We start from the raw sequence: 22,253 nt of genomic DNA, 5'->3' as shown, positions 1-22,253 counted from the left end.
ACATTTTCTGGCTGCCCGTGAGTAAGGGCTGACTTCTGCTCCCTGACCCATCCATATCTCCTTCATTTTTTCCCAAGCAAGATGGAGGATCTCTCTCATGTGGGATTCTGGTCGTGCTTTTAATCTTCCCCTGAATTTTGTTCTGCCTCCATGTAGAGAAAAACTTTGCTATTGCATTACTGATGTTACTTGTTTGGATTCTTATTTCAAAGCTGGCTGATTAGGAGCTGAAATCACATTTGCCAAATACTTTTGATCTCGCAATGTAATGAACTCCTGGGAGAGACACCAAGGCTGAGGTTATAAGGGGATCTTAGAATTGTGTTTACTTAGACAGCAGTAGGCTTTTGACCACTGTTTTTGTTCTCTTCGTTTTGTTTTTGTTTAGTTTGGTTTTGGTTTTTTCAGACAGGGTTTCTTAGTGTATCCTGGGCTGTTCTAGAACTCACTCTGTAGACCAGCCTGGCCTCAAATTCACAGACATCCACATGCCTCTGCCTCCTGAGTGCTGGGATCAAAGTCACCACCATTGTAAACACAAAAACACCAAGTGCTACAGATGAAGAGCCATGACAATTCTTACATTACAGGAAGGAAATATCAGGTGCTGCTATGTGGAACACTGTTGAGTAGAAAGTCAACACAACATGTATGGTGGCCGTTGCAATTCTGCAGCACACTCAGTAGCTATGTGAGCATTTATAGTTTAAAAAGTAGACAAGGCGTTGGGGCAAGTGTTTTACTCTTTTGAAGTGTTTCCTGTAGAAAATTTATGGATTAGTTTCATTTTCTGAATCTTACAGTCAATCTATAACACAATAATATCGAGGTTGCCTCTTTTGTGATGATTTGAAAATATGGAACATTTTTTTGTGCCACTGATGAAATTAGCTCTGACTATATTAAAACTAGTGGAAAAAAGAGTCTCATAACTGGAACTGAACATGATGTTCTATCACACTACTTTTAGTTTGTGTAGGGTATCATATGGCACTGATTTTGAGTGCTATTTATTTTCCTAACTAGGTATGTCAAAGTCTGTGTGATCCTTTCCCCAAATAGGCTATGTGTTTGTATTGGCCTGCAAATTCTTTACTGGGGGTCACTTTGTGTAGAAATTGTAATTAATTGTTTGCTTCGTTTCCCTAAGAAAATTGACTAAGACACATGACCCTTTACATTTCCAATAAAACAAAAATAAGCCTGAGTAGATTCTGCATATAATCCACTTATAATTTCTGTTTTGGCAGAACTAGAGAGTACAGATTAGAACACTTGCTGTCCTCCAATTTTAGAAAAGACAACATGTCAGTGCCTTGTCTTGGGATCTCGATGAGAATCCCTTTGTGTTCTCAGCCCCAAGCAAGGCACATAGTTTGGGCACAGGGCCATTGTGAAGGTCACTAGATAGCAGCATAGGTCAATTATTTTAGCAAAGATGAGAGCATGTTTGAATTTTGTGTTTGAAAATGAAAGTCAGTGAAGGCACACAATTATCATTTGGTCTATCTTAACTATCTTAAAAATTATACATTACTGTAATAAGGAGCACTGTATCCTGCAGATAGAGCAGTGATGGGCCTGAAGAGGAGACAGAGTCTATATTTTGTCTTCTCTTTCCTTTCATCAAGTATAACTTGCAGCTTCATATACTGTTTTATATTCAAAGAGTCACTACTCAGACAATAACAGACTTCCTGTTTCTCTGGAGCTTTGACCATTTGGTTCAGTCAACTTAATTTGACATTGTTGTATTATACGGTTGTTCAAATGATCACTTTCGATAGTATTATGCATGTTAACAAGTCATTTCTCCCTTCTTCTCCGAGCACCTCCTTATCTTTTCTTTCCTAGGGGAGGTTTATTTATATCCTGTTCACAAGTCTTGTTAACTGAATCAGTTGCTGCACTGAAACAAGTGGGCCAGAGAGTAAGGAAGCTGAGTATGTAGACTGGGAGCCAGTTAAGTCACAATGGAAGGCCAGAAGAAGAAACTGTCTTGTGCCAAGAGATTCACAATTGCTTGTTGTAGCACAACTGGACCCAGCTCATCCACACCTAGCACATACAGCTTTAAGCTTTCCTTTCAACTCCTTTCACCTCCTTTCACAGCCTTCCAGGGACAATGTACTTTCAGAGGAGTTTTGTTAATAATATGCATCTCTTCTGCCTGATCAGAAGGAATCTTTTTGAGTTGAGCTTGGCATTCATCACCTCTCTCCATGTAAAACATGCTCACCAATCCACTGGCATGCTGAAGTTCATTAGTGTTTTCTCTTGGTGCCCATTTTAATGTTAAAATTGATGTATGACAGAACCGTGAGACAACACACGAATTCAGATGAGAATGATTGATTATAATTAGTCTCATTTTTAGAAAGGCAACTTATTGTGAGGTTTGATAGATACATCAGTTTCATTTGTGTTGATGTGGTAAGGTATTTGTCAAACACAACTTAAGACAGGTATTTTGGTTCACAGTAGAAGGGCGGAGTCCATCACGAGGAGGTTGTCATGCAGCCAGAATGCCTTTGGAAATCTTCAGAAAGTGTGGACTTAAGGATGAATTTATCAGTCTTTTAAACCACTATGTAAAAAGCAAATTAATAGCAAAAATCAAACCAAACCAAACAACCAAACAACCAACCAAACAAACAAACAAACAAAATGGTTGGAATTTGGGAAAGCAACATAAAATATCTCCTTAAGAAGATCATGGTAGATTAAAGAAAATTAGCCATTTGACTTAAATGTTTAATGTCTTAAAACTTATTTTAAACTATTTGCACTGTTACAGGGATATTCCTGACAGCTTCTCTTACATAAATAAATAGGGCAATTGAGTTAATTTTAATTTTGAGATTTTTCTTCCATGTTTGTTTTTTCATACTTGTCTTATGCTACTACAAACTCCATTTTGATTGACATAACTAATTTTTTTACATGCCTACTTCAATTTTGTCATAATAGAGTTTTGTGGATCTGAAAAACTATTCCTTTAGGTAACATTTCTTAACTTGGCTTGACTTCTTCTGGGTAAACTTGACAGTGGGACTCACTGAAAGTTATTTAGTCTCCTTATTTCTCCACTTCTGACTCATCTATTTTCTGAAAATGAAGACGATGTGAAAATACTCAGTTTTCTTAATAGAGTCTTCATAGTTATAATCAAATTTCTACCAACTATAGAAATAGCATTCATTTGGGAATATTTGTTTTGTGTTACTTTTCTTTTAAGTTTAACTTTATTTTTCAATTAATGCACATGTTCTGTGAAGAATTGGCACTACTCTGGGTGTTTGCAACATCATGGAATGCTCAGTGATTTGTAAAATTACAGAATACTCAGGACTCACAGACCATAAGAATTCCAAGTGAGGATGCTTCAATCCCACTTAAAAGGGGGAACAGAATCATGGAAGACAGAAGGAAGGAGGGACCTGGGTAGGAGAATGGATGGGGAGGGGAAAAGGAGAACAGGATCAGGTATGGAGCAGGTGGGTGTGGTCAAGAGAGAAGCCACAAGGGCGAGGACAATGAATGAAATATGCATCTTCTGGGGGACACTCTAGAAAGTCCCAGAGACCTGGGATGTGACAGACTCCCAGGGCTCAATTGGAGTGACCTTAGCCCAAATGCCTAACAGTGGGGAGAGGGAACATGAAGAGTCTACCTCCAATAGATAGATGGGGCCCCAAGTGGAGGAGCAGGGTTACAAACTCACAGTCAAAATTTTATCACCCAGAATTGTTCTTGTTTAAAAGAACTACAGGGACAAAAATGGAGAAGATACTGAAGGAAAGGCTGTCCAGCGACTGGCCCAAATTGGAATCCATCTCATGGTCAAGGGCATCGAAGCCTGACATTATTACTAATGCTATGATGTGCTTGCAGACAGGAGCCTAGTATGGCTGTCCTCTGAGAGGCTCTGCCAGCAGCTGACTGAGACAGAAGCAGATACTGACACCCAACCATTGGACTGAAGTCAGGGACCCTTGTGGAGGAATTAGGGGAAGGATTTAATGAGCCAAAGGGGAGGATGATCCCATAGGAAGATCAGCAGTCTCAACTAACCTGGACCCCTGGGGACTCCCAGAGACTGAGCCACAAACCAGGCAGTATAACTTCCTAGGGAAGGGGGATGGTGGGAGTTTAGGGGGCAGCACCCTCTCAGAGGCAAAGGCGAGAGGAATGGGATGAGGAACTGTGGGAGGGGGGACCAGGAAGGGGCAATGAATAGAACATAAATAAATTAATTAAATTTTGAAAAAAAAAAAAAACGAATGACTAAAACAAGTTAGCTTGCAGCCTGGGAGATCTTTCAAACTTTCAAACTAGGCTAAAGCACAAGCACGATGCAGCCAGAATTCAAGGCTTGGGACCTTGCCTAGACTGAGTCAGATACTTTTCTATTTGTTTAATGTTTCACTTTCCTGGAGAATAGAATGTCATAAAGGTTCACATTGTCTAAAATGATTTGAGATTGATTATACCTAGTCTTTCTATACTTATAACACTTGTCCAGGGACAAAACTATATGATTTGTGTTTCTTTTGAAATCACAAATTTGCCTCTTTTGTATAATCTGTAGAAACAAATAAAAATCATGGCTCCTAGTCAATCAGAGATGTAAGAATCTTTCAATAAAAAGGATCTCTCTCTCTCTTTCTCTCTCTCTCTCTCACTCTCTCTCTCTTTCTCTGTATGTCTGTTTATCTGTCTGTCTTGTTTGCTAGACAGAGATCCTTATTTGACACTTAAAAGGTAAAAACAATAAATCAGAGACCTTTTACTAAAGTTAAATCTAATATATATTACTGTTTCAGAAATGTTAAAAAGTAGCATGTCCAACAGTCATGATGAATTTAATTATCCAAAAACTGATTTTAAGACAAAGTGAATAATTCAAACATTGGAGAATTATAGTTTGTATCCGTCATTCAATGTACACATTGATAATCATCACTTTTTAATTTCAAATAAATACCCCCCATAACGTAGAGTTTCACCAAAAGCTCCTGGTGTCCAGCAATTTCTTGAGATACAACATTCCATCTTGGAGGGAAGTTCCTAGGACACCAGGTATTCTAAAGAAAGGTCAAATATTCCATATTGCAGAGAATCTCCTTCAAATGTGGAAAGGAAGCAACTCAACAGCTTCAGGAAGTCCCAGAAATTGACCAGATTCTCTAGGTTCTTTCCTCCTCCAGTTTATATAAGCAATAAAAATTTTTGAGAGACAGTCTCAGGTAAGCATAGCTGCCAAGCTTTCTGGAAAAGGCTCAGACCACTGGAGCTGCCGGAAAGAGACTCTCCTCATGTTGACCTACCTGAATATAGGATAGTGAGTTCAAGGGTTCCAGTTTTCCAACGCCATCATCCATGCTGGACTTGACTTTTGTTTATACAGCTAGCTGTATATTTCATTTATTTCTGCTCCTATAAGCAAACCCTCATTAATTTCCTGAAAGCAACAAATTGGTTCACCAAGTTGGACTTTGGTGATATTCATACTTTGGTGTGGTATTGGCTCTGGAGTAAACAGACATTTGTTCAGATCTCACAGGTAATAGTGTTACACAATAGCTCCTCTCATGGTTGCTCCTCCCAAGGCCTCCGGGAGAGAATCTATGGAAATTGGAAAAATGGACATGATAAATAAATAGCAAATCAAATAAAAGAGAGAAAACAAGTCCTATATTTTTTAATGAAAGTTGAATAAAAGATCACAGAGACAAAGAGTATATGAAGGTATCTAAGAAGAATTAGAAGTCGCAAACCAGCAGCAGGAGCAACAGCACTCATTATTATTATTATTATTATTATTATTATTACTATTATTATTATTTTTACCAGCTATCCTATCACTTTTTATTTTTTTTTCCATTTTTATTAACTTGGTTATTTCTTATTTACATTTTGATTGTTATTCCCTTTCCAGGTTTCCGGGCCAACATCCCCCTAACCCCTCCCCATCCCCTTCTATATGAGTGTTCCCCTCCCCATCCTCCCCCCATTACCACCCTTCCCTCAACAATCATGTTCACTGGGGGTTCAGTCTTGGCAGGACCAAGGGCTTCCCCTTCCACTGGTGCCCTTACTAGGCTATCCATTGCTACCTATGCGGTTGAAGTCCAGGGTCAGTCCATGTATAGTCTTTGGGTAGTGGCTTAGTCCCTGGAAGCTCTGGTTGGCTAGCATTGTTGTTCATATGGGGTCTCAAGTCCCTTCAAGCTCTTTCAGTTCTTTCTCTGATTCCTTCAACAGGGATCCCATTCTCAGTTCACTGGTTTGCTGCTGGCATTCGCCTCTGTATTTGCTGTGTTCTGGCTGTGTCTCTCAGGAGAGATCTACATCCAGTTCCTGTCAGCCTGCACTTCTTTGCTTCATCCAGTCTAGTTTGGTGGCTATATATGTATGGGCCACATGTGGGGCAGGCTCTGAATGGGTGTTCCTTCTGCCTCTGTTCTAAACTTTGCCTCCCTATTCCCTCCCGAGGGTATTCTTGTTCCCCTTTTAAAGAAGGAGTGAAGCATTCGCATTTTGGTCATCCTTCTTGAGTTTCGTGTGTTCTGTGCATCTAGGGTAATTCGAGCATTTGGGCTAATATCCACTTATCAATGAGTGCATACCACGTGTGTTTTTCTGTGATTGGGTTACCTCACTCAGGATGATATTTTCCAGTTCCAACCATTTGCCTATGAGTTTCATAAAGTCATTGTTTTTGATAGCTGAGTAATATTCCATTGTGTAGATGTACCACATTTTCTGTATCCATTCCTCTGTTGAAGGGCATCTGGGTTCCTTCCAGCTTCTGGCTATTATAAATAAGGCTGCTATGAACATAGTGGAGCATGTGTCTTTGTTATATGTTGGGGAATCTTTTGGGTATATGCCCAAGAGTGGTATATCTGGGTCCTCAGGTAGTTCAATGTCCAATTTTCTGAGGAACCTCCAGACCGATTTCCAAAATGATTGTACCAGTCAACAGCACTCATTGTTAAGCAGCATCCTAAAATACAAAACCTGTGTCATGCATGTCACCATCAGAAGAGTCAGCAAAAGAGAGGAAAGCCCTTTCTCCTGAGCATATCTAATAATCTTTCCGAGTTGAGCTGTGCATAGCCATTTGCTGCTGGTTTAGAATAAAAGAGACCTTAGAAACATAGTTTTCAGAATACTGGAAAAACATACATTTTGCTCATTTGTTTGAAGAACTCTTATTTTAGTTCTAGAAAGCAAATGAAATAAGCATATACAGGTAACTATTTTTTTGTGTGTCATTCTAAAAGTTTTGGATTGATAGAGCAGAAGTGCCGAAGAAGTGTCTCCAGTTTTGATGAGGACTAATCAAATGAAAAGGATGTCCTAATAAAATAAGGTGTTCATTACGTTAAGGGCATATGAAATTACTGATGTCAAAAATCACAATCAGCAGTCGACCGTCAAGAAAAGAAAACTCACTTTTGACTGAACTTATAAGGTCTAGATTAAACTAACCAATGCTTAATATCCTAAAGTATTTAAGGAAGACTCTAGAACATGATGTTGCTAAGAGAGGGCTTTGTGATGCTTTCTTTTCCTGACCAGCTCCAAGCATAAAAGCATAACAGTAGAAAATTGATGAGAAATACTTCTACCTGTAGTCACAGATTGCTGCAACCTACCTTTAATAAGGGTTCAACCTCTCTTCTAGCTCACGATCCTGCAGAAAGAGTGTAAGAGAAGAGTTATTAGGCTGTGAGGGAAGTGGACCTGCTAGTAATAGTTCTTTGAGGGCTGGCTTGATCTTCTTTTTCAGTGGTTCAGTCCTGTAGCAAACATTAAACATGACTCAGCAGCTGCAGACCAGTTCTCTAGGCATGAAGACACAACACACGAAACGGCAGTTACAGTCCAAGTCCTCTTGGCTGGCAGACACCATGCACGAACCAGAACCAACAACTATAGTTCAATCCTGAAGGAACTGCCAGGCTTGCCCACTGGCCTGACACAAGGCCACCGAAGCAGCAAGCCGCTGAAGGAACCTCATGAGCAATTCTTGGGCGAGTTTCTCTCTATGGCAGTGTTATCACAAGGTGATCTCAACGATGCTATGTAAAGCGAACCAAAACGTGTGTCCTTAGCAAAGAGGCAGAGCAGACTAAACCAACGCTCAGTGCTTGTCTTTCACCGTCTGGCGGGTCCTATGTACGTCTTCATCAAGGGTCCTTTCACGTGTTTGGTATATCAAAACACTCTTTCACTTGGGTCTGCTTCAGGAAAACATATTCTTTCCTGTGTCTGCTTCAGCAAAACGTCCTTTCACCTGTATCTGCTTCAGGAAAACATTCTTTCACGTGTCGGCTTTAGCAAGACATCCTTTCACCTGTGTGCCCCTGAAAAGAGTCATTTGACATAATTGACTTTCCAAAGAAACCAGAAGTTTCCTTTTCATGTACCAGAGAAGGTATGAGGCAGTTGTTTCTTTACTCAGTAGGATGAAAGATTCCTTCCGTGTTTTAAGTGACGCAATAAGAGGCTTTCCAGGCAGGTCATCTGCCCACAAGTATTTTGAAACAATTTTGGTATAACATAGACCATCAATGGTTCAAATATTTGTGTGTCATCTGATAAATTGCTATGCCAATTATGTTCTACAGATACACTGAAGAGAAGTAATCTGAAGATTCCTTAAAAATAGGCATAATTTCAGTTTACAGACTGTGTCAGTCTCATTAGACAGAAACTGCCTCACCTTTGTTCAGTCCCACCTTTTCCCTGGAACATCTCTCAGACCTTGCCTCAGAGTGATACTTGTTTGAATTTATGGCTGCTTGGGTATTGCTAAAGTTCTTTAGTGTGCTTAAGTAATTATATTTACGATAATATTTTGATGCTTTGTCATATAAAGGAAAATATGATTGCTTTGAATATTGAGAGAATTCTGTGTGCATTTTAGGCCAAGTTTTTAAAGTTCAGGCAAAATTGCTTTATCTGGCACAAGGCAATGCCCTTTTCATTTTGCTACAGGTCCCAGGATAAGATATGATTTATGTTGCCTAGAGATCACTTTTGTCTTTCAGCTCCTTTGCTCATTTGTTTATTGGGTCCCTTCCAATGGAAAAAGTACTGCATTCTCTGAATGCTAGGACGAATCCATCCTACAGAGAGATACCAGTTAGATGCCTATGTGACTATGGCAATGGGACCTACCGTTCCCGCCTTCAGACAGGGTTTGTAAAGATCTGCAGAATCAATGATAAGGACAAGAAAAGGTTATGCAGAAACAATAACTTTCCTATAATCTGGTGTTTATACCTTGTATTGTTTAAGTTATGTTGCTATCTTTATAATTGGCAGTTATTTGGCATTTGAACTTTATCCAATACAAGCTTATATTTTACACGCATGTTCCATAGAATGTAGCCATATATTGGGAGGCTGTGAAATGTTTAGGAAACGAGGTTTGACTGATGGAATTAGTTCAGTATAGGAAGGTCTTTGAAGACACTCTGCTCACCTTCCCCCCCACCAATCCTTGTTTTCTGTTTTCAGGTCTGAAGTATATATGATGTTTCCCTGCATATTCTTCCTGCCAGGAACAAAGCCACATTTCCCTGATTTCCCTGCTATGAAGGATTGAAGACTAATCCATAAGTCCAAATACCTTTCTCTCCATAGACTGTTCAGTATTTCATCACTAAATGTAAAAGTACTAAGTACATAAACTTCACACCGGAGTGGGGAATTGATATGCTGTAAGAATGTGAAAGAATCTGGAGATATGGGGCAGAGGAAGCTAGAATAACGTGTGACGAGCCATTACGGCAGATCTCAGAAAATGCAAAGAAAGAATGTATTCATGCGGTTTCAGCTGAGAGCAAGGGCTACACTGGGAACTGGGCTAGAAGCTATTTATCCGTGCTGCACTCTCACAAATGACCTGACTGTGGTAGATCTGACTGTCCTGAAAAATCTGAATAGGGCTGAACCAAAAGTACTAAATTGGTCTATTTGAAAGAGAACATTCCAAGATAACATGATGTTCAGTTTGTACCATTGTTATTTGTGGTTTCTTGTTGCCAGTTTTGTTTTGTTTTTTTTTTTTTGTTTTTTTTTTTTTCACACTGAAAATGGGAGCTAACAGCAGAGAGCAGAAGGATTTGAAAACTGTATAATTTGGAGGGCATAAATGCATTTAAAATAGTAGGTGAAGCAAAAACAAACAACAGAGCTATAATTGCTTAAAAGAGAAGCAGCACCGAGGAGAAACTGCACTTCATACTGGGTCACTAGGAAAGAGCAAGTTCGTATCTGTGTATGGATCCAGAACATAAAGGAACCAACTATTTGTAAGAATTTCTTTGAGAGTGAGAAGAGAAGGGATCCGCGGGGTGGGTGTGTTCTGCTTGTACAGTGTCACCCATGGGAATAATTTTTCACTTTAGCTGCCCAGATGTTTAGAAGCCAATGTGTTCACAGTTCAAAAGGTGCAGTTACCTCAAGAACTAACAACAGAACATTCCGTTATCCACACGGGGCTGCTTTCGAAAGCATGGAGAATGCAAATTCCAAGTGTCATCATGCCTTGTGAGAAGACCCCCACAGTAAAGCAGTGGAGGCCAGATTATGTTCAACAAAACTGCATTACCTGTAGAAATTCCAAGAGTGGTCTATACTTAAAACTAGGAGGTAATCCTAATTTGCAATGGAAAGCTTGGGATAGCGGGAAGATGCCAAAAAGGTAGACTGTCTTCTGAGGAAAACTGCAGGCACTTAGTGGAGTCAGACTAAAAGTAATGATATGTACAACAGATGGTCAAGAACATGGGGCAAAACTGATCCCAGGCCTGACAAAGCCCATATTACTCCACTGGCATTCAGGTGATTCACACAATTATAAAGGGTTTAATATCCTTATACTATGTTTTGTTTCTTCATTTGTTGTATTTCCTTGCTATAGTTTTACTTTTCTGCTTTGGAATTGAAATATTTACTCTGCACCATTGTATTTTGGGTACATACAACCTTCATTTTGATTCCTATGCCTCCAGTTACCAAGTTGCCTTAAGTCCTAGAAGAGACTGTACATTTTGTTAAGTCATGTATGTGTTTGTAAAATCAATGCACATGTTGGGGGTGCCCATGAGTGTGGGTGACCATGGAGGCCAGAAATGGGCACTGGAACTCCTGGAACTGGAGATTGGTGATTATGAGACTGACATTGATGCTAGGAACCAAACTCTGATCCTTTACAATAGTAGCAAACCTTCCTGTACGTCTCTGTAGCCCTGGATTCTTCACTTCAAAACCATGTTCAGGTTGTTAAGATGCTGGGGGAACTTTAGAAATCAGACAGGAAGTGCTTTATGTTACGAGATTACCATAAGACTTTGTTAGGCAGAAGGAAAGTGTTGCCTACACGCACATGTCTTGAATATTTTCCCAATGGTGATTACATTTTTTGGGAGCTATGAGAAGTAGGAGGGGCTGGCATGTGAAGAGGAGAGAGCCTTGGAAGGTTAACAGTCTCTAACGTATATTTTTGATTGTCCTCTGTGTCCTGATCTGAAATGATGTGAATGAGCTACTTCTCTGCCTCACGTTTCCATTGTCAAAAATATAGACGGAGAACTCGACTCTTAGAGAAAAGAAATAGCAGAAGTCTCTTACTGTCAATTCAGGCTATTAAAATACTGTCGAGTGAAGAGACATCTGCCACCCCGGAGGACCCAGGGTACCTATGCCTCAGTATGTCTATACTCTATTTTCATGATGCAAATGTGGAGCTCTGCTTCGAGATGTTGCTGTGACAGTCATCATTTAAAGTCTTCATAAGTGATAAAGAGTATGAAGTGCCAGGGGAACCTTCAGCTTCCCAGATGATGAAAACCTTTGTGTGATCTTGTGTTACAATGATCAGGATAAACTACAGAACATTCTTTCCCGTGAGGTGAGACCTATGTACATGAATGGAGTGAATAAAGAAAAAACAGTATGGACCATGTCAATAGTGATTCCTCAGCATTATAGGGAACATGACTTCAGTCATTACCATGTTCTAGCTTTGCAGAAATCCCATGGAATTCCATGATGACTCATAATTGCTTTCTTGACTTGTTTTGAAAAGTTTTGGGATAATCCTGAATGATAATTTTATCCTTCTTTTACTTTTGTTGTATGATATGTACATTTGTGTATATGTGTGTACGTATGCCTGTATGTCTGTACATATGTGTGTGTATGTGTGTGAAAGCCAGGGGTTGACATTGGCATGTTCTTCTATTGGGTTCTACCTTAATATTTTTCGACAGGCTTTCACTGAACTAGAGACCATCAAGACTGACATGCCACTGAGCCCAGGGATACATACTCCTTCCTCTTCTTTCTCAGAGTTAAAATTCTTGCTGTGTGCTGCTCTCCTCAGATTTTTATGTTGGTGCCGAGTGTCTCAACTTAAGTTTTACTGTTGAGTGGCAAGCACTTTACTTGGGACATCTTGCCAATCCCCTGTGTGATGAATTCAAACACTAGTACAAATGAAGAAATGATAAATTAATAATGGAGAGATCCTTTCTTCAGGGTAGTAGTTCCTGTGCTGTACTGAGAACATGCTCAGAAACAGATGCTTCAATTGCAGATTGTAACTTGGGAAGAACTGAGGAATATGAGATACTTCTATATGATTGTGTAATTTTGTTCTTTAAAAATAAGGACTGTAGCATGAAAGATAATTTGGATACTAAATGTAATTATTTTTTGAAATTCTAAAAGGTTATATGTAGGTAGGAAGTACCATATTATATATGGACAGTATAGACCTCCATAAATCAATACATACACTGAGTCACAGAAACAGTCTCAATTGTCTCACAGCTTCAGAAGCTGGAAGACTGCACGAATGCTTCATTCAGAAGACTACGAGGGATGCCCACTTCTCCTCTGCGTCGTAGATGCCATCTCCTCCTTCTGTCTTTAGAGCACGCAGTATGGCCATTCTGTACTTGTACTTCACATGTCAATATTTCCCTTTTTAGAATAAGGACATAGGGTACATTAGATTAAGATCCACTCTAATGACGTCATCTTAATTAATTACATCTCCAATGACACCATTTCCAAATAAAGTCATTCTGAGACAGTAGGAGTCAGGCCTTCATCCTATGTCAAGAGCAAACATTTCAACCCATAACAAATAACTAGTATGGAAACCGGGATTGGTTTTGTACATAGGTACAAAAGCTAACAAGTGGGATGATCTAAAGATGTCACAGATTCAGGAAGATAGTGTTGACAGAACAGTAAGGAGGAAAGCGGAGGGGAGGAGGTGGATAATGGCTTCAGCTCAGTGCTGTAGACTTTGGGTGACCTCAGACAGCTGTGTCTCTGTGCAGAGGACCAATGTCTTGGAGAGGGCTTCTTCCTCCTTGTCCAATAACAACAAAACCAGCTGATTTAACCAATAGTGCGTCAGAATTGAAATCCGTTTATACAAGGTGTTGCTAATCCCAGATAAAGATTAAATGTCAAGTGTTTTAAAATGTGGTCTGCCACAAACCCCACATATAATCCTCATGCTTAGACTGTGAAACTGTTTTGTTTTAAATGAGAATATGAACAAAACTACTTCAAGCAAGATTACACCAGATCTATTAATATTAATGATTTTTAAAGTGAAACTTAATTCTATTTTCCTGTGGAACTAAAAAAATGCTTTAACTAAATTTTATCTTATTCAGGGCAAATATAACCCCACAGTGCCATGAATCATGTATGATATACTGGCCAAAGGAATGTGTTTATTCATAACAAAGACAGCTCAATTAATCTTTGGTGTAAGTTAGTAAATACAAAATGATAGAGACAAATAAAAATACGTTTTCATATTATTTTTACCATGTTCATCCTATTGAGACAGGATTGTCAGTTAAAAATCACTCTCAATCCAGCCTTCATGAGTGTTTCTGTGTCTAGGCTTCTGTTATTGATACCTTGTCAAGGTTATCGTCCAAGGGCTTATAACCATTTCTGTTATTTATTTTTGAAGAAGGTGATTTGATTACAACATTATTCTTTCCATTTTCTCTCTCCAAATAATTTCATATACCCCCTTCTAATCTCCTTCAAATTCATGGCAATTTTTTCATTAATTGTTTCTGAATAAAAATATACATACATACATACATACATATGTATATGTGTGTGTACATATATACACAACAGCTTAGATTTAAGAATATATACATTTAACATATGTATATAGTATACGTATCTTAATATGATAACTGTTGAGTCTATACGAGTGTTATTTTAACATGCTTCCACAATTATCTTCAGTTTAAACTGGAACCTCTAACTCCATAGCTGAAAAAATATGGTTGACTTTTATCTTGACTTATGACCTGTCCTTGCAGTGTTCAGCAGCAGAGGCTGATTGACAGCCTTGGCAATGTCAGTGCAATCACTGAACAAATCTGACCCACAGCAGAGAACGGGCAGTATGTGTGTACGGTACTTACTCCTAATATCTAGATGTAAACACCCCCAGGCTTTCTGTCAATGAATGACCTAAACTGGATTCTGAAGTCCAGGGTACTAGTTGTCTTTTGAAGCAAGAGTGATGACTAGGCAGTAAGTGGGTCTTGGGCATGGCCCATGATGTCTGGATTCCAATGTGTGGAAAGTGGAGGATTGTGGTTGACTAGCAGTAGTGGTAAAGTCTGTCAGAATGAAGGGTTCTTTATCCACATGGTAATAAGCTGGAAGTTTCCCATTGTCAGCATTTAAAGAAAGAGGTGTGAGAACAAATCTTCAGCCATTTTAAGGGACAATATTATTGCCATTTAAGCTTCACTCCTTCTTTAAATGAGGAAAAAGAATACCCTTGGCAGGGAAGGGAGAGGCAAAGATTAAAACAGAGACTGAAGGAACACCCATTCAGAGCCTGTCCCACATTTGGCCCATACATATACAGCCACCCAATTGGACTAGATGGATGAAGCAAAGAAGTGCAGACCGACAGGAGCCGGATGTAGATCGCTCCTGAGAGACACAGCCAGAATACAGCAAATACAGAGGCGAATGCCAGCAGCAAACCACTGAACTGAGAATAGGTCCCCTATTGAAGGAATCAGAGAAAGAACTGGAAGAGCTTGAAGGGGCTCGAGACCCCAAAAGTACAACAATGCCAAGCAACCAGAGCTTCCAGGGACTAAGCCACTACCTAAAGACTATACATGGACTGACCCTGGACTCTGACCCCATAGGTAGCAATGAATATCCTAGTAAGAGCACCAATGGAAGGGGAAGCCCTGGGTCCTGCTAAGACTGAACCCCCAGTGAACTAGTCTATGGGGGGAGGGCGGCAATGGTGGGAGGGTTGGGAGGGGAACACCCATAAGGAAGGGGAGGGGGGAGGGGGATGTTTGCCCGGAAACCGGGAAAGGGAATAACACTCGAAATGTATATAAGAAATACTCAAGTTAATAAAAAAAAATAAAAAATAAAAAAAAAAAAAGAACACAAAAAAAAAAAAAAGAACGATTAAATCGGTATCTTCTACACCTGAGATTCTCTCTTCTAGCTCTTGTATTCTGTTGGTGACACTTGCATCTGTGACTCCTGCTCTCTTTCCTAGGTTTTCCATCTCTAGCGTTCTTCCCCTTTGTGTTTTCTTTAATGTTTCTATTTCTAATTTTAGATCCTTGACAATTTTGCTCAATTCCCTCACCTGTTTGATTATGTTTTCCTGCATCTCTTTAAGAGATTTATATGGTTTCTCTTTAAGGGTTTCTACTTGTTTACCTGTGTTCTGTATTTCTTTAAGGGGGTTATTTATGTCCTCCTTAAAGTCCTCTATCATCTACATGAGATAGAATTTTAGATCTGAGTCTTGCTTTTCGGGTGTGTTGGGGTATCCAGGGCTTGCTGTGGTGAGAGAATTCCACCACATTCTGATGTTGCCAAGCAGCATTCATTGGGTTTCGTTGCGTTTGTTCTTGTGCTTGCTTCTCATCTTCTGGTTATCTCTGGTGTTAAGTGGCCTTGCTGTCTCTGACTGGAGCCTGGCAGGGGTTGGGGCTTTACCTGTGATCCTGGGTGTGTCAGAACTCCTGGGTGTCAAGCTATCTCTGGCCATGGGTGGGTTGGGAGCCAGGAGCACAGCCTCTGCTCCTGGCTGGGCAGGGGTTTCTCTGTCCCCTGGGTCCCAAGGGTTTCCTATTAGGCCAGGTATTGGGGTTGGCATCTCACCTGTGATCCTGGATGTGTCAGGACTCCTGGGCGTCAAGCTGCATCTCTACGTGGGCTGAGTGGGCGGGGATCCAGAGCAGGTGCAAACCAGAATGAATCTTCTGGCTGGGCAGGGGTTTCCTGCTTCCCCTGAGTCCTGGGGATCTTGGTTAGGCAAGGTATTGAGGCAGGGGTTGGATCCTCACCTGTGAGTTCTACCTGAAGTCCCAGCTATACCATTTCTGGGCATATACCCAAAAGATGCTCCAACATATACAAGGATACATACTCCACTATGTTTATAGTAGCCTTATTTAATTGTCAGAAGCTGGAAACAACCCACACATCCCTCAACAGATGAATGGATACAGAAAACGTGGTACATTTACACAATGGAGTACTATTCAGCTATGAAAAACGATGACTTCATGAAATTTACAGACAAATGGACAGAACTAGAAAATATCATCCTGAGTGAAGTAACCCAGACACAAAAGAATACATATGATATGTACTCACTGATAAGTGGATATTAGCCTCAAATCCCAGAATACTCCTGATAAACCCCACAAACCATCAGGAATGTAAGAAGACCAAAGTGTGGATGCTTCCACCCTACAAGAGAAGGGGGGACAAAATAATCATGGGAGGGGAGGGCGGGAGGAGCCTGGGAGTGAGAAAGAAGGGGGAGAAAAAAGGATGGGGAGAATCAAGTATTTGAAGGGATAGGAGAGAGGTACAGAAAGTCAGGAAATCAAAGAGAAATATCTCGCAGTGGGGAATGGGAATGGGGGACAGTCACTAGAAAGTCCCAGATGCCAGGGAAACAAGAGGCTCGCAGGACCCAACTGCAATGACTTTAGCTGAAATACTAAACAAAGGGGAGATAGAATCTATAGAGACCACCTTCGGTACATAGGCCTGGCCCCCAGTTGAGTGATAGGACCACCCACCAATCTCAAAATTGTTAACCCAGAAATGTTTCTGTCCAGAGGAAAGACAGGGACAAAAAAAAAAAAAATTGGAACAGTGACTGAAGGAAAGGCCATCCAGAGACTGCTCCACATAGGGTTCCATCCCATCTACAGAACAAAATCCCCACACTCTTGCTGATGCCAAGAAGTACTTGCTGATGGAAGCCTGGTAAGGCTGTTCCCTGGAAGGTTCTACCTGCACCTGATCAATATAGATGCAGAGAGTCACAGCCAATCGTCTGACTGACTACAACCACTGAACTTGAGACTTGGCCTGCAAACTCACTTGTTTAGCTGAGTCACTAAGGTGAAAATAAAGCAGAGCTATTTAAAGGATAATTTATAGTGTCTCATTAATAGGCACATTCTGATGGAACTAGGATCCTGACATACAGTGCTGTTCTGATGCCCCAGATCTGCAGTGTCAGCAGTTGCAAACTGTGTCATACTTGTCACTACCTTTCCAGTGCCACAGCTGTGTTATTAGTCCTGAGAGAACCTGATACTGAAGACACTGCCTGACCCTCAAAGCTGGTGCTTCCTCTCCCCCGGTGTTTCTATGGGGGTACTCACACCACAAATGGAGCCTTTTGGAATTTTAGCATTCAAGACAAAAGCTATTCTTCCATTTCTGAAGTGCTCCAGATAGACTGTTCCCTGATGATCAGCCCACTCTTACAATCAAGCTTTCTGTGATAAGAATGTTTTAAGTTATCTTGACAAATGCTTATAATTATAATAGTTATCACACAGAACACGTGTTATCCTCTAAGGGATTTACATGTGTGATAGAATCTTTCTAGTAAAAGAGTTTATCAGCCAGCAGATTGGCTTTCTTAGGATCGGAAAGTGCATTTTAGATACATGAAAGCACAATAAATGCACTCTTAACTATGCTGGCCGATGTAATCAAGCTCCTTTCTTTTCCAAGTATCAAACTATCTCATTAGGTATACATCTCGGGGATATAATGACACTCCTCCACATAAGCAAAGGGAGTGTCTTGCATTTAGATTCTTCTTATCAAATTCTAGAGTTTAAGCAGTTTGATCATTGGGATAATTAGGCTGCCAAGGTTCCTCATCCCCCCCCTGCCTGCTTGTCAGTTCTAATGGCTGCTGAAAGATAATTTGCCCAATTGAAAATGTTGCTCTCCTGCTGGAGAGATGAGTAAAACAGAGTAAGTAAATTTATAACCTGTCACCCTTCTAGGTTCTGAGTAATAATTGATGAGAATTTAGAGCTAATGTCAGTTGTAAGCCCAGAACACAGGGGGATTTCTCACTTAAGCCTGGGACATTTATCCAGTATTGCCAAATTGTGGGAAAGTTTGAACAGAATGTGCCACTAAGGTACAAGGTATTTGCGAGTGATAGAGACCTGGGTGTGAGGTATTCCACTGCTCATGAACAGCCATTGTTCAAGTTAACAACAGGACATACGACTCTATTACCTACCACATGAATGCTGAGTTTGTTCCAGTAATGTCTTTCATATATTTTGATTTTCTTATTTCACTTAGTAACACCAGGCAGTATGTGTGACACAATGATGATGATACAAAAAAGCGATAATTGTTTTACACTCAGAATTACTATCTACCACATTTTGATATTGAAAGTCACCATCTTAGTCTATTACAGATATTTTTCATATATGCATATGAGTCTATGTATGAATATGCAAGTGTGGATAAGATAAAATGCTGAGTTGAATATTCATAAACAGCATATACATATACATGTGCATGCAAATGAGCACTTAGAAATAATAAAACGTTAAATTGCTCAATTCTTTTGTTTTTCAACCATCCTATGAAATAACCACAACTATGAGAAGAGGATGAATTTAGAGGACTCAATCTGTTTCTCTTGGTCTTTTCACACTCATAAATCAATGGTAGACTTCTTAGCTTAAGGTGGCTCCCATAAAACATAGGCCTTGGATATAGAACTGGTCCTTACACCAATTCTTTTCCTTCTTAGTGTATGTCTTTGAGAGAGCATTGTTATTTAGTGAACTCTACCAACCCTTTTATTTGTACAATCCGGGCAAATGGGAGAACTGAAACCAAAGGAATTAGGTAGAACTGAGATTGGACAGTGTTTTATAAGGAGCAAATGTGGTTTGTTGTTCTGGGCAATGTTCTGATTTCAAGATGGCTGGAAGGACCACACTTCCTCCCTGGAGCAGGCTTTATTCTAAGGGAAAAACAACCGTAGATAGCCAGAGGCCTTATGTAAGTTCATTCTCAAACTTGGTGTGGAGTTCCTGGATCAAATTAGAATTATGTTAGAGTTCTTTTTTTTTTTTTTCTACAGAAATATATGCTGTGAATTCCAATGCTCATTTTAAATTCTTACTTTTGTTACTGGGTGACTCTGAGTGAAACGTACTGTACTCTTTCTGTTTGATTGGGATTATTGGTAGACCTTTATCTCTAAATACAAGGAAGAACTGTCTTTTGGGGGCACTTAGATGACAGATACTAGAGAATGGAGCGTTAAAATAAATGTGGCACCCTTCTTATGTCACTGACAGGAACAGCTATTGTCCCTTTTCTACTAAACTCCACCCATGTTCAGCTTCTTTCAGAATGTCCTCCACTTGCTTATGAAGCACGTGTGGTTTTTCTAGGTTCCTGGCATGGACTCAAAGACTTCCATGCAAATCTGAGCATCCTTGTTGCCAAGGATTCCCTGGATCTGATAGGGAAATGCTCCATGACTAAGGCAGCGTGCAATGGAGTAGACAGAAATAAGCATGAGATGCAGAAAGGATGCAGGTCTGTGCTGTTTGTTATCAAGGCTTACTGGGATGAGAACTGAAAAGTGTGTCCCTCACCCCGCTATGCAGCGCAGGGCTTCTGACAGGCAATGCTTCCTCGTAAGAGTAGATTTGAAGAGGACTTGTTCAGTACACTGCACTCCCATAAATCAAAGACCAGGTCTGCCCGTCCCCTCCTATTTAGGAATAAATGGAATTCAAAAGGAAATGCCTGGTAATGAACACTTAGCTGAAAAGGTTAACAACTGGGCCAGGGCATGGGAGATTAGAGAACGGGGATCTGGTGATTTATTAAATTGACAAAAATCTCTAACTTTGCAATTTAACACCATTTGCCTTTGTTCTGTTCTCAGAAGAAACGGAGAGCAGCTGGTCACTACCACCTGTGTAAGAATCTGTCATAGCCTTGAATACCAGTAACAAATTTCCTTAGAAAAAGACCAGTTTCTTGAGATTTTTTTCCCCAAATTGGTAAATGAAATCCTTCATTTTTTCCATTAGTCCTGAAATTTAAAATGTTTTCAGAGCACAGTTGGTTTTGAGGGGTAGAGTTTCTGAAACTTTCTGTACTAAGTGGAAGCAGTGTTACAGAGCTGGAGAAAAAAAATGTAGGTTATGGTATTTGGGCCTGTTGGAATCTCAGAACAGTCTGTGTGTTGGTCTTGTTAGCAGAGCAGGGATCCTAGTCTATCCAGCTTCTGAGCAATTGATACTGTAATGTATCATGATTCACAGTGATTCGGAGCACAATAGGATGCTGACCCCCAGCTGCAGAATTATGCATTCCTTATAATTTCTATTAATCTCCATTAACAAGACATACATACTAATGTGGGTTTGCTTAGTCTCTTCTGCTATGCCCAATGAAATTCACTAAACAACTGTGCTTCTATTTGCAACTAGTTAATCCAAATGCTCTTGTGATTGGCGCATTTCTATAGACTCTTGGCTAGATTGTGTGTTGATGATTCATCCTTGTATCCAACCATGATGGAAAGCCATATCAGACAGGGCATCTTTGTGAACATGAGGGGCACCCAGAGCTCCCTTGTGGTAGGAATTTTAATACAGTTGGCAGAGATCATTTTAAGGACAGAGAGCATAGATATTTCTACAGCCTTTCCATGTAAATACATCCTTAAGGTTACAAGTGTCTTTCTCGGGAGCAGTGACCATACCACTCAAGCAAGCACCTCCCAACTGCTAAACATAGAAACCTTTGCTTATCTGTTTTATATGAATCTTATCTCTCCTTTCTTAATTTTGTTATGATTTTTAAGCCCTCTGTATGGTAGTTCATTTTGTTAAATACCACAATTATTTTTATGAATGTTCATGTATTCCGGTTTTAATTTTATATGTATTTTGTGATCAATTATAGTAATTGATCTTTTTATAAAAGCCTTTTATTTGGCTTTGATTTTAAATGTTTTTATGTAAAAATTCTCTACTAAAGTGGTTACACTTTCCATATATCCTAGATCCAATCAATTATTTTTAATACTAATATTTTTTCTTTAGTTTTTTCATTTAAAACCTAATTGGAAAGGTAAGAGTGAAGAAAGCACTTTTAAGTTCCCTGAGATAAGTTGATAAATACTAGATAAGGGAAAGGTACACAGTTTAACAAAAGGCAGAATGAGAAGCATAAATCCTGGTATTTAACAAAGGAACACATCGACCAATAACCCAATTTTCTGACCCTCATATACCATTTATACATTATTGTGAAAAGAAAAATAAAGACATATTTTTAAGGAATAGTTAGTTATTTCAGGGGTGTCCAATAGGCTTAGAAAAATAAGGTAGATGCAACAAAGTCAATTTTGCACACAGAGTGGACAAAAGTTTAAAAATAATTGTCATTGGGCCTGAAATATAGGGAAATACATGGTGGTTCAAACACATCTTGATACGGAGACAAGCTTTAATTTCTTCCCTCCATATAAAATTAGTTAATGAAAGTTCCTAGGGGAGACCACAGGTGATTGCTTCTCTTAGATCAACCCAGAGAAGAAACACTGCATGTGCTCCATGGTTTCTGTATCGGCTCTTGTCTTCATGATCATACTCCTTGAGTTCCTGTCTTGACTTCCATTGACAATAAACGGCAACAAATAAGGGTCAACTGAATAAATCTTTCCTTCCCCAACTTGCTTTTGGACATGGAGTTTTATCATAGCATTAGCAACCATCACTCGGACAAATTGGAAACAACATTTTGGTATATTGCTGTGAGAGACCTGACCATGTTTGGGGAAGGACTGTGGAAGGACTTTG

The 22,253-nt window shown here is 39.7% G+C and overlaps 2 long non-coding RNA genes across 2 annotated transcripts; one reads left to right on the top strand and one right to left on the bottom strand.

Moving 5' to 3' along the window:
• Window positions 1-4,923: 4,923 nt before the first annotated feature.
• Window positions 4,924-15,927, bottom strand: LOC120094230 (uncharacterized). The gene is made up of 4 exons (XR_005488379.2): window positions 15,787-15,927; window positions 12,824-13,011; window positions 7,668-7,705; window positions 4,924-5,628 (listed from the first exon to the last, which is right to left on the bottom strand). It is a non-coding gene; the product is annotated as an uncharacterized LOC120094230 (long non-coding RNA).
• LOC134480087 (uncharacterized) lies at window positions 7,612-10,047 on the top strand. The gene is made up of 2 exons (XR_010054241.1): window positions 7,612-8,449; window positions 9,538-10,047. It is a non-coding gene; the product is annotated as an uncharacterized LOC134480087 (long non-coding RNA).
• Window positions 15,928-22,253: the final 6,326 nt, after the last annotated feature.

This window comes from Rattus norvegicus, chromosome 8 (genome assembly GCF_036323735.1).
Source record: "Rattus norvegicus strain BN/NHsdMcwi chromosome 8, GRCr8, whole genome shotgun sequence".
NCBI lineage: Eukaryota > Metazoa > Chordata > Mammalia > Rodentia > Muridae > Rattus > Rattus norvegicus.
The sequence above is the reverse complement of the archived record's forward strand: the minus strand, read 5'-3'. Positions and strand labels throughout refer to the sequence as shown.